This window comes from Centrocercus urophasianus, unplaced genomic scaffold (genome assembly GCF_019232065.1).
Source record: "Centrocercus urophasianus isolate 14NV4802_14NV808 unplaced genomic scaffold, USGS_Curo_1.0 seq_17, whole genome shotgun sequence".
In the NCBI taxonomy this organism is placed as follows: Eukaryota; Metazoa; Chordata; class Aves; order Galliformes; family Phasianidae; genus Centrocercus; species Centrocercus urophasianus.
Genome location: NW_024884722.1, coordinates 1,609,664 through 1,625,676, shown reverse-complemented (window position 1 = coordinate 1,625,676; position 16,013 = coordinate 1,609,664).

The window sequence follows — 16,013 nt, the reverse complement described above, 5'->3', positions numbered from 1 at the left end:
AAACCGTATTGAGGAGATCAAAGATGTATCTGAATGATATAGTGATAATTTAAGCATTCAAGGAATGATTAAAAAGGGAGGTGGCATGGATGATAATTATCTAATGAGGAAGGAAGGACTAACAATGACAAATGAGAACCGGGTGGAACACAAATCGGTGGCGGTAGCCCAGAGCCATGGTGGGGTTACAGGTGGTCTTGGCTTTCTAGCAGGAGCCATGAGCTGAACATCTCCCCTGCTGGCTCTGGTGGTCCCACCCCAGCCGCCAGGCTCCAAGCTGGAGGAAAAACTGGAGTAAAGGGAGCTGGTAGGAAATAGGAACTGGGAAAGTGGGGAGAATTTGGAGAAATGAGAACAGGAAAAAGATGCTGAAGAAGATGGATGTGTTGAAAACAGCAAAAAGTGATCCAAATGTCAGCAGTGAAGATGGGGGGACCAGCGCAGAAAAGAAAGACTTGGAAGCCTGCAGCAGAAAAGAAGGAATGGGAAAGTCAAGAAAATCAGGTACGGAAATAAAATGAGATATATATTTAAAAAAGCACAAGACCTTAAGGAAGACCAGACAAAGATGCAGCAGAGCAGGGAGTGTGATAGGGGACACAGGGTAGCAGGGAAGATGAGAGAATGGCAATGAGTGGACAGAAAAAAAATCAGCTGCTCTCAGAAACAGAAAAAAAAAAAAAAAAAAAAAAAAAAAAAAAAAACCCCCCCAACAAAAAAAAAAAAAAAAAAAAAAAAAAAAAAAGACAATCTGAGCTCCAGCTATCACAGTTACCAGAGACTCAGATGTATCTAAAAGAGAAATCAAGACAGTGCTACTCTCCATCGCGACCTTCACATTAATAACGAACAGAGAATTTATTTTTTTAGCATGATGTTAATCACCTTTTCCTCCACTTCCATAGGCAGAGCAGCGCTGCATGGATGCACTGGGAGCATCCCACATGCCCTGTGGCCCCCATGAAGGATAGCTGGGGCTGCCCTCCTTCCCCACATGAGTGTGGCCATGAGTTGGCTGCGATGCAAGGAATAACAAAAACAAAAAAACACACCAACACAAAACAACAGTGGAAATTGTTAAGTCTGATAGGAGTTGGACTCAATGATCCTCATGGGTCCCTTCCGACTCAGGATGTTCTATGACTCTGATTCTAAGCATGCAGATACGCTACAGCTGTGCAGGTAAGGAGGCTCTGGGCACACAAATGTGCATGTGTTTTTACTCTGAACAAAATGATCGTTCCCCAGCACATTAAATATGCATCTAGCAGGTTGGACCTTGTTTCAGACGTAAAAGGCATATTTTTTTTACGTGGTATTTGAGTATTACTAGACATTTTTCATGTTCCTAATACTGGTGAAGTGTCCCAGGCACGCACCTGGAGCACAAAAGCCAAAGAGAAAGGGGCTTTCCACCCAGCTCACAAGATTCACTGTGCATCAGGCCAACATGTTATGCAACCACTACCACACAATAGAAAAAAGAACGTTTTCAGCATGGAGTATGACCTCAGTAACATATTTAAAATCAGCATCCTCGTTACATATCAAGATAGTCTCTGCAAGAGCGAGCTGCTGGCTTCACGAGGCATTTTCAATGGAAATGAGTGCTGGAGAAGGAAGCTGTGGGAGTCTGTCAAGCACACAGTAAACTCAGGTTTGAAGCGTGGCATTTCCTGATGCAGATCCTTAATTACGACAACAGAATAGCGAGTGCGGAGGAGGAACTTTTACAGCATATTAAAGAAAGGAGTGATATGCGGTACAGCTGTCTGGATTTCCTTGAAAATATGAAGCAGTATCATTTATTAATTATACTGAGGTAACTGGGAAGAAATTTAAATATAGAAGAAGTACCTGAAGCCGGTAATTGGCTGGAGTGCTATCACCACCACCCTTATTCCGCTGCTGTAGAAATTACCAACAAAATATATTCTGCTTCATTTCCCATGACACTAAACACTTGGAATATGGTTCCACATCTCAACATTATTAAAAGATGAAGTGATATTATGAGAAAAATTCACATGGATCTCCTCCCTTTGTGAGTAAATGATGCTACCTCTGGTCCCTTAAACGTGAAGGCTCCCCAGTTTAACACCTGCCTACCTGGAGGATCTGCTGCAAAAGTTGGCTTCCCATTATGCTTTTGGCCCAGGGCTGATTGTCAAGATAAGGAATCAGCACCTATTGTACAATAGGACTTGGGTTTTGGTCAGTAAAATGAACTCCTGAACTTCCAAGTTACAAACAAATGCTTATGAAAAGAAAGCAAAACATTGTAAACCTGATCTGACACTGCACAATACCGAACAATTTAGAAATAACACTCGATTAAGTCTGATGGTTCCCTTGGAAGGGCATACCTACACAAGTGCTCAGGAACAATGATTCTTGGCTCTAGGGTAAGCAAGGAAGAGTGGGGAAATTCCTCCCCTAAAACCTCACCTGTCAATACATGCCTGGAGCTACGCTGAGCTGGAAGAGCTCCAGAGCTGGGAACCAATGGTGCCAACAGCAGTTCTTCTGTCACCACATGGGGACCCCCGGACGGATGTCGGTGTCCACACTGAGGAGGAAGCAGAGGAGAGGTGAGATGTGGTGCTGTTCTCCAGCAAAAATTGTCTTGATTGGTCAAAGCTGGATAGCAGCTGCTGCTACTAAATTATGATTTCTCTTTGAGTAGAAGCTTTGAGTAATTGGCCCAACATCTTTCTCTAGCTGAATATGTAACACTAACATTAATCCAAGTAGATAAAATGTAGGTTTTAATTATCCATAATTTAACTATCCAAACAAAGCAAGTTCTAGGTTAATTACCCCAGCCTTACAGCACTGTTGATTTCAGACACACTAAAAACCTCTGAACATCCTAAGCTTTACACCTAGTTTCACCCAAGGAAGTTCCATTAAGGCTGCCCCACAGGTATTGGATGAGAACAAAAGGAGGTGAGTTACCTTATGGCAGACTGAGCTCAATCTTGAAGGCTTTTTGAAAGAAAGATGCTTATTTCTATTTTACAATTCATAGTAATTGAGTGCATTTCAGTGTCTGCAAGACTAACTAATTTTTCTTGCAAACACGAACTGGATGTTTGCAAAGTGATCCTTAAAGAAGAACCATGCAAGGCAGCATAGGAACTGTGCTGCAGAGTGGTTGTTATAGATAAATTCCTTAGAAGTTTGACTTGGCATCCTTCAATTACCAGTCTAATTATTCTTCTATTATTTAGGCAACGAGCCAAAGGTTTCCTGGGTGCATAGGAAGTTAATAGGGGAGATGAAGCAAGATTGCAAGGCCAAGTCAGCATATGTTCATTAAAGACTGATTTCTTCAGCATTAAACTTACACACTGCTCCAACAATGTGTTACTGTGCCTGTGTATTTAATGACTAAAAATATGCAAGAATAATTATTTACAATATTTCCTGACCCAGTTTTTTCAGTCATCTATTCAGAGCTGTATCTATTAAAAAAGTATGGAGGAATTCATTGGGAAATCTACAGAATAAAAAAGAAGTGATGTCTCCTGTTCATTGCTAGAAGGAAATTAAGCAGTTTTCAAAAGCTTGCCAGTAATCCCCACTGCTTTCTGGTGTTCAACACTGGATATATGTAATTACATATGAAAAAAAATTACATCTGAAGAAAGTTATTCAAGTTGCAAAGCCAAGTACTTGAAAGTTAAGAAATGCCATTTTTACAATTGCCCATGCAATCTTGATTCTTCCCACTTATGTATCCAACTCCTAATATTAAAAGAGAGGCAATGGGAAAATATTACGTGATTATGTAGTTAAAGATTGTATCGTAATGCATGTGCTCATGGGAGCAGAAATAAGGTTGCAGACATGTGTAACTGTAAATCTGGCATTCCTTACCATACAGACCTTGCCTATACAAACTAAATAGCTTCCTTTTAACATAATTTTTATGTCATTTCCTGTTTTATTTAGTTTCTAAGGAAATATATAGAATAAGCCACCTTCTGCACAGCTATCTGAAAAATTAATTTCTAGAGCCAGGTCTTGCTCAGGGCGTTTCTCTGTTTGCTCTCACACTTACCTTCTTTTCTTTGTTGGAGGTAGAAATCAACCCCAAAGCAGCACCTGGGGGTTTGACATTTTTGGGGTAGGGTTAACAATTGGCTTTGGGTGATGTGGCCCTGTCTGGAACCACACTCATCCCCAGCACTTACCAACCTCCTTTCCCATGCAGCAGAGGTCACCCTCTTCAGCATTCTACCTAAAATCACCTGTTAATTGGAAGTGAGTGGAGGAAAATGATGCTTTTTAAAGACAGCTTATAGCTCAGTTAAACCTGAAGGGCCTTTCATGCCAGAAAAGGCATTTCTCCAGTCCAAAGCCTTTCCCCTGCCAAATTTCAGGAGTCTGGTGCAAACCATGCAACCGCTGGAGCTTACCCAAAATAGAAGTTAGCCCCAGAAGTCTCTTCTGCTGCATGCAAAGAGCTGGGCAGCCAAGCAACTCCTGCCAAGATTCCACAGGGGGATACGAGGGCTCTCCCATGCTTACTGAAGCCAGAGGACCCAGACACTGGGGATAAGTGGAGAAGATGCAGGTTCTCTTCTGAATTTTTGGCACCAAGACCTCATACCCTCCAGAAGCAGTCCCCAGGGCACAGTTCCAATCCAGCCTGCAGCCAGGCAGCACAGCAGGGACAAGGTGTTAAAGGACAAATGAGGGGTAAAAAAAAAAAAAAACAAATGAAAAAAAAAAAAAAAAATCAGCTGTGGATGTTAGAAACTAACCCAAATCCTTCCTGCAGAATGTACAGATATTTCATCTGTTCATTACTGAAGCTCTTTTCACAATAACACCCCCCCTTTTTTTTTTTTTTTTTTAAAGTGTTTATTAATGTATACTGCAGTGAGGAAAAAAAAAAACACAAAACAACACTAACCTCAGTCACTCCACACAGAATACAAGTGAGAACTCAAGTCCTATTCACCATGAAATGCAAAAATTGATATTTATAAAAGTAGGCTTCAGTAAAGCATAATTTCATACCTCACTGGCAGACAACTTTTAAACTTCTTTTCCATTACAATTTAGAGGCGAAAAAAGTTAGCCAAACCTCCAGTACATCTTATAGCATATCAGGATTATATCCAACCTCAAAGAATTTTTATTAACCTCTTGCTGCTCCCAAACTCAGAAAAATCCCCTCTAGTTCAGGGTTTGAAGTTCGACATCATACACTGCTAGACATCTCAGGGTAGCTAAGCACTACAGACAACGCTGCTCTGCCTCTAGGGCCGTCTTGAGGGATGTATATGGCACAATGGGTGCTGTAATGGGGAGCACAACAACAGGCATCCCTTGTGTTTTTCTCCATACAGTGTGCTCCAGTCAGCAGGGAGCTGTAACCATGACTTTCCCCCCAAACTTTATTCATTGTATCTATCGACAAACAACTGCTTTCTATGCAATGCATTATCCAGAGGAACCATCCTTACTAGATGGTCCACAATGTTTCCCAAAGTCAGAAGCCCTTTCCCTAATGCTTGGAAAGGTCACTTTCCATCTTATTTCACACACTTTAGTCTAATTGCCTTCCCACAGATGGCCTGGCTTTAAACTGTGTAGAAGACCTGTGTAGAATCTATGTGGATTATTGAGCAGAAGGGGCTCAATGGGGGCTCAGGGCCTCTGCCCAACCCCTGGTGCAGTCCTCCCTGCCCAGGTGGAACGAAAGGCTGATCATCATTGCTGGAGGGCCTCACTCAGTCTCAGGTCTCAACAAGTTTGTTCAAGACGTTACAAGGAAGTGAATACAGGTATGCACAATCCAGAAGCCTAGAAGAAGAAATGACTGCCTCACATTAACTAAAAGCTGCTGTAGAAACAAACCACTCAGCATGTGCAAGCAATTAGGTTATGCTCCTCAAGAACCTGATTCCGAGTTAATTTTTTTTGCGCATCAATCTCACCATGCAAAATAGGGTCTTCCCAAACCATGACCTGAAGGGCAACCCTGGCTGAGAAAGGACCATGAAGTCACATGCAGTGCTGTGCATGGCTTCTTCTGCTCCTGCATACTTCACGTACCTTCACAGCTTGGAGCAATTCCATGGCCAAAACCTCCCCACTCTGCACATGCAATGCAGCACAGCTGGCAACATGTCAGGGACACCTACTGGCTCCTCAAACACCTGCTCCGAAATATCAGCTCTCTGCAATTAAATATTTAGATGATGCTTCATTTATGAAAATTAGATTTTCGGAGTGAATTAGGACTAACTTAATTATTATACTAAAATATGAAAATGATGGTATATTATTAGAAACATATTTTTCTTGCAAACTGTGTTTGCGATCTAGCCAGGAAAGAAAAAGTTATGGGATAGACTTTTTATAGTAGGTGTTAATTCTGAATAATTAGGATTAGGCATTGGGGATTTGCAACCCAAATAAAAATTACCTAATTAACCCTTATATTGGCCCTAACAGAGAAGCCAAATTGTTAAGCAATAATAATAATTAAAAAAAAAGCAGCCTTCCACTCCCAGAAGTGAATATCTAGCAGTCAAAGACCAAAACGGGATGTAAAGACACCCTGTAAAAAAATATTTGCAGCTCTGAGAGTAGCCATCCAAGAGGTGGGGATTTGGACTCACCACAGTGGATCAGTATGACCCAAACATTTTGCATTCACGTCCACAATTAGGAAATACCAAGTCAGCTCAAGTCAATTTTTTCTTGGTGTGCTCTTCATGCTGCTACCATCATCTTTAATTGCCCATTTTACCAATTATTAGTTCTATATGGGTTTTTGTCTCGATTTTTTCTCTTTTGGAAGATCACACAACTAATCCAAAAACTGATACTTCTATAGGAAGAAAGCCTGGCCAGCACCCTAGACAGAATGAACACACAGTGCAGGGCCCAAAGTTTCCTCAGCTCCTTCAGAAATCCAGCCCTGGGCATTGCTTCTCACAACTGCTTCTGATCCATAGCCAGGGGCTGAGACCACCAGCCCTCTTCATTGAGCTCCTCTGGAAGAAGCCCTGGGCAGTAACATAACAAAACAGGGGAGGGAAAAAGATTCCCGTGGCCATAAGAAAGACTGCATTGTTGGCACAGAAATATTCCTCCTCTGTCAAGTGTGGATATCATAGACTTATACAAATAGTGCTGGAGAGGATCTCCAGTTCATTTCTCTGTCTGAGGTATAATATCCAATTCATAAAAACAAGGTAGAAACCCTGTGCTCTAGTTCCATATGTTTTAAAGCTTATATTTTCATGTCAGAGACAAATTTGGCAAACTGCAGAAACATGAGCTAGCACTCAAGCTGAAACAAGAACTGGCCAAACTTTGAGGTTGCCATGGTTTGAGATGCATGCAAAATCAACTCAGATCCCCTTAGATAAAATAATATTCTATAAATTAAGAAAACACCAAGGCATCTGTCCAGCTTCATGACAACAGGTGAAGTGTGCTAAACAGCAGGTCCCAGATTGCTACAAAACAGGGCGCCAGCCTTACTCTGTAGGATGAATTCTCCTCTCCAGTTGCACAGGGGAGGATATATGATTAAGTTTCATAAGTTAATAGCATGAAAGCTTCACATTGTTAGTGATAATCTAAGCAAATCACATGTGAACACCGAATACTGGAAGGTGCTGGCATAAGCAAGATGGAGTTTTATGTCAAAAACTCCTCACATTTAGCCAACAGTAATTACCACCTGCATTAATAATTATTTGAAACATTGGTGACCGTTCATAAATATATTCAGTGCACACCTATATTCATACATTCAGGAGCAAAAGAAAGTGTTAGCTTTGCAATATCCTGTACAGGTTTGGTTTATTCAGGTAACCACAAAGAATATTATTTAAATAACTTCTGATACGCAGCGTTTTAGCTGAGAAAAAATATATTCTGCAATTCATGTGAAGACAGAATCATAGAATATGTTGAGGAAGAGGCCCATAAGGAACAAGTCCAGATCCTGCCTCCTGTTCTTCTCCATCTACTTTAAATTTTGGCTTTGAGGTGTCTTGTCAGGAGGGCTCCAGAAGTGGATAGCACCATTCTGGAGCTGCTCTGTACCCTGAAGGGAAAGCTCTCTGTTACAGGTAAATCTCTGAGTGAGCATCCTCCCATCACCAGTTCACAGCTGTCACACTTCACCTTCGAGGAAGTCTCCCCCACTCAATCTTCCTCCAGTGGCTATTTGGGCAAGTCAACATGCCCTTCTACCTCGAGGTACCCCTGTGTCATCCACCGTGCACCTGGCTGTGTGTCTCTGAAGAGCCCTCCCCAAGGGATCATCTCAATCCACCAACCACAGACCACGTGCTGCCTCCCAGGAAAACGTGGATTTTGCTCAAGGTTTATAGATTCAATCAAACCTCCTCAAATAATTCCCATGGAAGGGCTCTCAGAGGCTGAAGCCTTAATTTTTTAAGTTTCCATTTCCACTGCTGTACAGACTAAATACATAATCTGATTTCACCTCATTCAATTTTTAAATGTTTAATCCTCAAAGAAATTAAAGTGAAATAAAAACCAAGAAAAAACCCCATAAGCAGTCCCAGGCCACACCATCCCAGGAAGGTTAACCTCAATTGCAAAGCATAGCCTCACTGCCGGCCCAGACTTCTCCTTCCTCTAGGCACACGAGCACCAACAGATTGAGAGCACAAGTCCCCTATCCAAAAATACTGTGTCCTTTGTTTTAGGGCTATCTGCCAAAACCAAGCCCCCCTTAATGCCCAGCAAGAAAGCAAGGCTCTATATTCCTCTACTGGAGAGTCAGCTCCCATAACATAAACTAGATTTCCTTCTTTTCAAATCTGGAAACAATATAAATGGAAGATAACATGCAATCCTTAATGCTCTCCATCCTCTTTGCAAAATCTTTTTATAATGCTCAAATAGTTGGCTTCCAGTGATGATATTATAATGATCCTGGGGAGTATTGAGAAACAGAGTAAATTCAAGTCAAATACATTTTAGAAAATTAATACAATATCACAGACCTTATATTGAATAATTTTCATTACAGGATATAATTCTCTTACTGGGGAAGAGCAATAACACCATGATTGTTGATGTTGCCAGTGCTCTCTCCTATTTTTTTTTTCTTAAATCTGCAATTCTTCGGCATTAAATTGTGCCGTTATAGTTGCTCGGCAACCATAACTTCTGCATACACACCTCCCATGGTTTTGTAGCAGCAACAATCTCAAGATAACAAGGGGATGGGTATCTCTTCTTGCAATCAAGATTCTTCTTGATATGTAAATTTATGCCACATTTTTTTATGTATTATGTATGGCAAAAATTAAAGTGATGACGTCATTTGAGTGATCAGACTTAAGTGTTGACTTCAGTTTTGAAACTGCAGGAATGGATCTGGTGAAAATTTGGTACCAATAAACACAGGGAAACCACTGGCATCGAACAATTAGATTCTCTTTGGAACACCTGCCAGTTACATTTCTCAAAAGCAATACGTAAAACAGAGGTGCAGAGAGCATTTGGGGTCTGTGAGATTTGGAGTTTGGAAGGGTAAATGGCAATTTATGGGAAAACGAAAAGAGAAAGAAAACATAAGACAAAACTCAAAGTAAATTCAGTGTCTGCAGAGCAAACCAAAGTTTATCATCAAGAGAAATCTGGTCCTCCTGGAAACATCTCCAGGACTCCGTGCAAAACACCACTTCAAAATAGGATTTTGCTTGGGGGTTTTAGTGCCTGATAGAAACCTAGGCAACCCCAGAGTGGGAAGCAGACACATGGGTGCTATGCCCTCACACATGCACAGCCCTCAGTGAGGACTCAAAAGGGGAAAAAAAAAAATCTCAGCTTGTAAGAATTATTTTTGCCTTGCAGCTCTTTGAATTGAAGAGCAAAGTGGAAAGGTTGATGGATTCAGACATTGCACCAGGACCTTCCTGACAAGCATGGAACATATGCTTCTGTCTATCTAGTATCATGAGATACTAATGTTCACTATCCATAGCATCACTCAGAGGCTGCCTGAGTCCAAGGAAGGGAATGAGGTGGAGCCAGAGAGCATGAGGCAACCACCACCAGAGCCATTGCCAAGGCTTAACTCCATGTATAAAACAGATGAATGTACAGGAGGATGCAAAATAAATATGGTGTTTTAAACTCTGTGCAGGAGACTTCCCCAGTGCAAGGCATCCAGGAGTCCCACTGACTCCTATCAAAAACCTAGTAAAATGAATTTTTTGAAAAAGAAAATACTTTATTACTTCCAATCTTCGTGGGTTATTTTCCACTAATATTCCTCACTTATTTTAGTCCTCAAAATGGTCACACAAACACAATAAGTTTGTTTTTCTGTATTATCCCCTATACAAAGATAATAAAGCAAATATAGAAGTTATTAACCAATCCTGCAAAAACATCTGCTTACTAAAAAGATTCTTTTTACCAGTTTCACTCAAGGAAAAAGCAAAATAGCCTACACTTCTCTTTCAATTACCAGGGAAAAAAATTAATCTGGTCTTAGTGAATTCGAAAGAATCTCACTGAGCAGCATCTTCGAGTGATTTTAATCACTTAATGTAATAATGTTTCTTGCTGTTCAGCTAGGATAGCCTTCATCTTCTCACAGAAGCACTAATTTAAGACTCAGCTTCGCTTAAGCCTTCACTCCCTCACCAAATTCCTCCACCACAGACGCAACCTTTTTTCTGTCTTAGCACTGGAGATATGAAGTGCTGGTATTGGCAGGGGCAAATTCACTCTGCACTGCACAAGGAGCTGTGGTGGGGATCAGAGATATGATTTTCTTTATTTTGTGTGTCCTTAGCCAGCATATCCTGCAACATCTGGAAGCCCTGGAAATACCCAGCATCACAGGAGGAAGCTTCGGTTAGATATTAGGAGGAAGTTTTTCCCCCAGAGGGTGGTGAGGCACTGGCACAGGTTGCCCAAGGAGGCTGTGGATGCCCCATCCCTGCAGGCATTCAAGACCAGGCTGGATGTGGCTCTGGGCAGCCTGGGCTGCTGGTTGGTGACCTGCACACAGCAGGGGGTTGGAACTGGATGAGCTTTGGGGTCCTTTTCAACCCAGGCCATCCTATGATTCTAGCTGCACTACCAGGATGCTGTTTGTTGCTATCATCGCCATTCAATGAAATACATACTGGTTCACCTGTATTTGTATCAAATCACAGTGCTTTCAATAAGACTTTTTTTTTTTTTTTTTTTTTTTTTTTTTTTAAATCACCTTGGGACCAGCACAGGAATTTATCAGTAAACACAGAAATAAAACTCCCACCTCATGCTCTTTCAAGCTGTAGCTTCTGGAGCAATGCAAAAGAAACACCTGCTGACAGCCACCCCTGCACCAGCCATCTCCATGCACCTGTGCAGGAACCCAGCTTCCTGCAGCCCAGTACACCCCTCATCACTCCCCACATCTGAAAGCATTTAAAAGTAAAGCATTCTGACTCAGATGTGGTGACAGAAGTGGCAGTGGAGGGACACCGCCGCATCACTGGAGCACACCATGCAGTTCCCCAAGGATGCTATGGTCCGGGCTCCAAATATAATTAGGAGAAATTTCAAACACTGCTTTAGATTACGTATACAGTGACACACAGTACTGACATAACTATAGAGAACGTTTCTTCAAGTCTTTAATCATCAAGTCCTATTTTGTCTTCTTTACTTATAGGTCATTTCTTTGACGGAATAAATTATGATTAGCCCCTCAGTTTAAATGTAAAATTTAGCAGAACTATAGTGTCACTGCTCTCTGTGTTCTTTCTTTCAGTATTTCTCTTTCATTAAAGCTGCCTTTGAAATCTTTTACCCTCTACTGTATCTGAAGCCCAGTGAGGACACTAATTTCTGAGGCTCTGTCTGTACTAGAAGAAAATGCAGAGGCTCAGGCTTCTGCATAGTTTGGTGGGTTGTTGTTGTTTTGCATTAAGGCTAAAAAAATAAAATATTAAGAACAACCACAACAGTACATCTGGTATACAACAGGCGGGGTGCAGACAGCCAGAATGCGAGACGTGTGGGGAGATCTGCTCAAAAAGTGCATTTTCTCAGAGCACAGCTCTTCTCTTAATATCCAAGGAACAAGACCAAATAAAAATAACCTCCTTGGCTCGAGAACAGCTCTTTTCCATCCCCAAAATTCTATATGCCCTATCTGTATGTGCATATATAAAATATTTACTCTGAACAGAGTTTATGAAATTCAACAGGCTCATCCCTTTTGAACATCATAAGCTTTGCTGGCCGTGCTCATGGATTTGTGTATAATTTGCACTGCCCCCAGATACCCTTTTTTTTTTTTTTTTTCGCCTACCCAGTTCTTGCTGCTAGGAAGGGTTTGCAAAGTGCACCACTGCCACAGCCCAAGACATGTCCTGCACCCAGCTCTTATTTGCAGAGCACACACAAGAGCCACTGCCCCACCTGAGAGCAGCCAGGGCTTGGATGCACTGAGCAGGATAGTGCTTGGCTTGTGATACTGCATGGCACTATGGCCAAACTACCACAGATAAGCACTTTCTGTACTTTCATGGGACCGTGCCCATCAAGAGATGCAGTGCATTTGTTCAAGCTGACACCAGCACCAAAAATCAACCAATAAACCACAACTGATCCATTGCTGGAAACAGCTTCATCTACTCCTGCCGTTCTACTTTGAGCAACACAATGCCAGCAATAAGGAGGGTGATAATAAAAGGCATTAGGCTTGCCAAGGCAATATTTCACTGGACTGAAAACTCTTAATACACAGCCAGGGAGATTGTTTAAGTGGTGAACATTCTGCAAGTTAAATCTCTGTAAATGTGACTGCAAAATGCATAAAGTACCTTGGCTGTAATGGTTAGCAACTGCCAACCCATGTCTTACAGAAATCTAAAATTGCACCAACATTTAATGAAAACTAGGAACTTAAAATCTAGAGAGGGTGAGGTTGTAATGCTGCTGGCCCAATACTGTAAAGCATGAAAAGTTTCATTTTGCTGCAATAGTTCTGCTACTTCAGTGTAGGCCTTCCTTAAAAACATGCATTTGCATTGCCACGTTTAGAAACGCTTCTGATTTTTCATGATGCATTCCCTTAGAACTGTAAGATTTCCCATGGTCAATGACTCATTTTCAGCCGGGAAACCTAAAGGGGTTGCTGGGAAATGCAGACTGAACCCCCAATCCCACAGCATCTCAGAGTCAGAGCAGCATCATGATAGGGAAGAGCTGTCCCGACTTATACAAAGCTGCAGCTCCTACTCACATCCCCATCACACCTCCTGCCTTTCTCCAAATCACTGTCCCAGAAACACCTTCGTAAGCAGGATTTCCAGCAAGAAAAGGGTGTGCAGCCCTTGGGACCCAAGCCATTAATTCTGACCTCCCTGTACCATAAAACTGCAGTAGATCCCGTAAAGCCCTTTAGGAAGTTAGGTGTCTAATCCCCTTTTATCCAAGGCCATCACATAGAAGAAAAAAAGGAAAACCAATTAGGGACTGTAAACTATCTCTTAAAAGTTTCTTATGAGATTCCCAAAGTTGTTTTTAAATGATCAGCTCCTCTGGGAGGACTTTTATCTTTCAGAGGTTCTCACACTGCGTTTGAGCAGCTTGAACATGGCTTGCTGCTGTACAAACTCACACGAAGCAGCATAAAACAGAACAGACATAACTTTGCTTAATTTTTGAATCCTCTTTCATGGAAAAGATCTCATTAAAAAGAGGGGTGGAGAACTTTTCCTTGAAAATATGCCAGAGGATGAAATTCCCATTGTAACTTTCATAGCAATCTGCGAACAAATATACCTAGTAACCAGCAATTAAGATTTTATTAGATAAATTACTCATTCACTAAATTATTGTGCACAAATATGCCATTAATATGCAGCAGAACTTATAGTTTGAGGCTATCAGCAATGTAAACCTTTGTTCATACACTTCATCTTGATGCACTCATCCAATTTACCTTCAGGGAGTGCTGTGCAGAAATATCTACGGTTTATGGGAATCCAAGCTATAAGGGAAAGCCACACCTTCGGACTGAGCTTAATCCTATGACAGAATAAGTCTGCTTCAGCCCATAGGAAGATAGAGCCATCCTGGCAGAGTAGCTTTTCTCTGTGCAAACCTATTGCTTACCTACAAATGCATGAGATTTTCTCCCTCTGTGCACCTTCCCACCCACCTGTTGGAAGTCTTGTCTGGAGAAAACAAACAGTGCTTAGCACTTGGCTTTTATGCTGATCTCTGACTCCCCAAAAACACAATTCACTGGAATTTCTATTACTACATAACACGTCACGTGAGAAAAGGTTGACCTAGACACATTGCCACCCAGCTTTTAATTAATTCTTATTGTAGGGTTGAACAAAACACAGCAAGCTGTACTCAGGTGGCAGCAAGGACTAGAGCTCAGGAGGACATTTAGTACTTCCTTCAGAAAAAGAATTTTTACTTAAATGCTCTCTTAGGCACAGAGCTCAAAGTAACTTTGCTTTGAGAAACTCTGCTTCCATCATGAGCCAGCTTGTGCCCACCCAGGCTGGAAGTACCCAAAAGCACAAGGAACCTCAGCAGTTTTGGACAGATAGCAGCTCAACACCTTTCCCCTGCATCCCAGCCAAACAAAAGGTCATGGTACTCCCCACTACCTACAGCCACCATGAACCTCCTCCAAATCTCCCCAGGTGTTTCCAGATGGCTGACCACACTCAACACCCCCACACCAGTGACCACTCTGTCATATCTCTAATGTAGTTAGCTTCTTCTATGTTATAAGAAGCATCATCTGCCAGTGACTATTCTCCCTGAATAATCCTGTATTGAGCCTTTTACCTACCTAGTAAACACAAGGGCATCAAGGAGACACCCAGCGCATCTCATTCTGCCTCCAACTTACATGTTTAGTTGAACCAAAATGGCATTCATTGTTTCCCTGGAACACACTTCCTTATCCACTACCACTTAGCACTGATTTTTGGCCATTAATTTCCCATTAGGCAGAGAGCAAATACCACTCTATGGTTCAAAGCTGCCTCTTCCTCTTCTCCAAGTGCTTCTGCAAAATGTGTTATCAATTAGGAAAGGTCTTTAGATGCTATAGAGAGCCACACAATGCAGATACAAACTTTTTGGTAAAAATATCAGGGAGATCGCATGAGTTGACTTTCATCTCCATTTGGAAGGCCTATTAGGAACTGGCCTTTTCTACCACAAGTCCAATACAGTCAAAGGGGAGTTACTAAAAAGTTAAATTGAAGAAAGTCTCAGCAAAACTCTGTGTCTCTGAAATGGGCAGCAGAAAAATACACCTGAAGTTGTGTGGTTTTTTTTTTTTTTTTTTTTCCCCCCCAAACTGAGCAGGAAATTTGGTCAACGTGCATTACACAACAACAGGGCAAAACAGGCTACTCCAGGTAAGAGTTTTCCATAGCAATGCTCCAAAAACTTGCATTAAATCTCAGATGTTGTGCCTGGCTTTACAGGATTTCCCGAAGAGGCAGACACCAACAGCACTACTAAGTATCAAGAAAGTGCTGGGCTTGTTACAGGAGCTTTATGAGAGCCAAGGATCAAATATTTTTTCACAGTTTTATGTGGATAGTTTCATGAAAATTGATCAGGTCTAAAAAGTCACAGTCCAAATGAAGCTAAGGTTAAAGATAATTTATACATGATATTCCTAATTTTATTCTGAGCCCTTTTATTACTATGTAGGCCTTTATGACTTTAAAGAAAATGTCAGTGGCAGCAAATGACATTGTACTGAATAATCTAGTTATGAGGGAAAAGACATTTAAAACTATTCCATATCAGCTTTGCTCTGTTCTGCTGAACTTACAGTTTTATCCAGCACGGCTGGGCAAAACTCCTGACTGTATTTTAAAATCCTCTTCATGGTTGCTTTGCAAACCGCTGTCCATTCCTCTTCTGTTTCTAATTCTTTGGAAATGTTGTGATTTTCTCTTCTTTTTCTACATGATTCCAGGGAATTCAGCCATGACATCCTA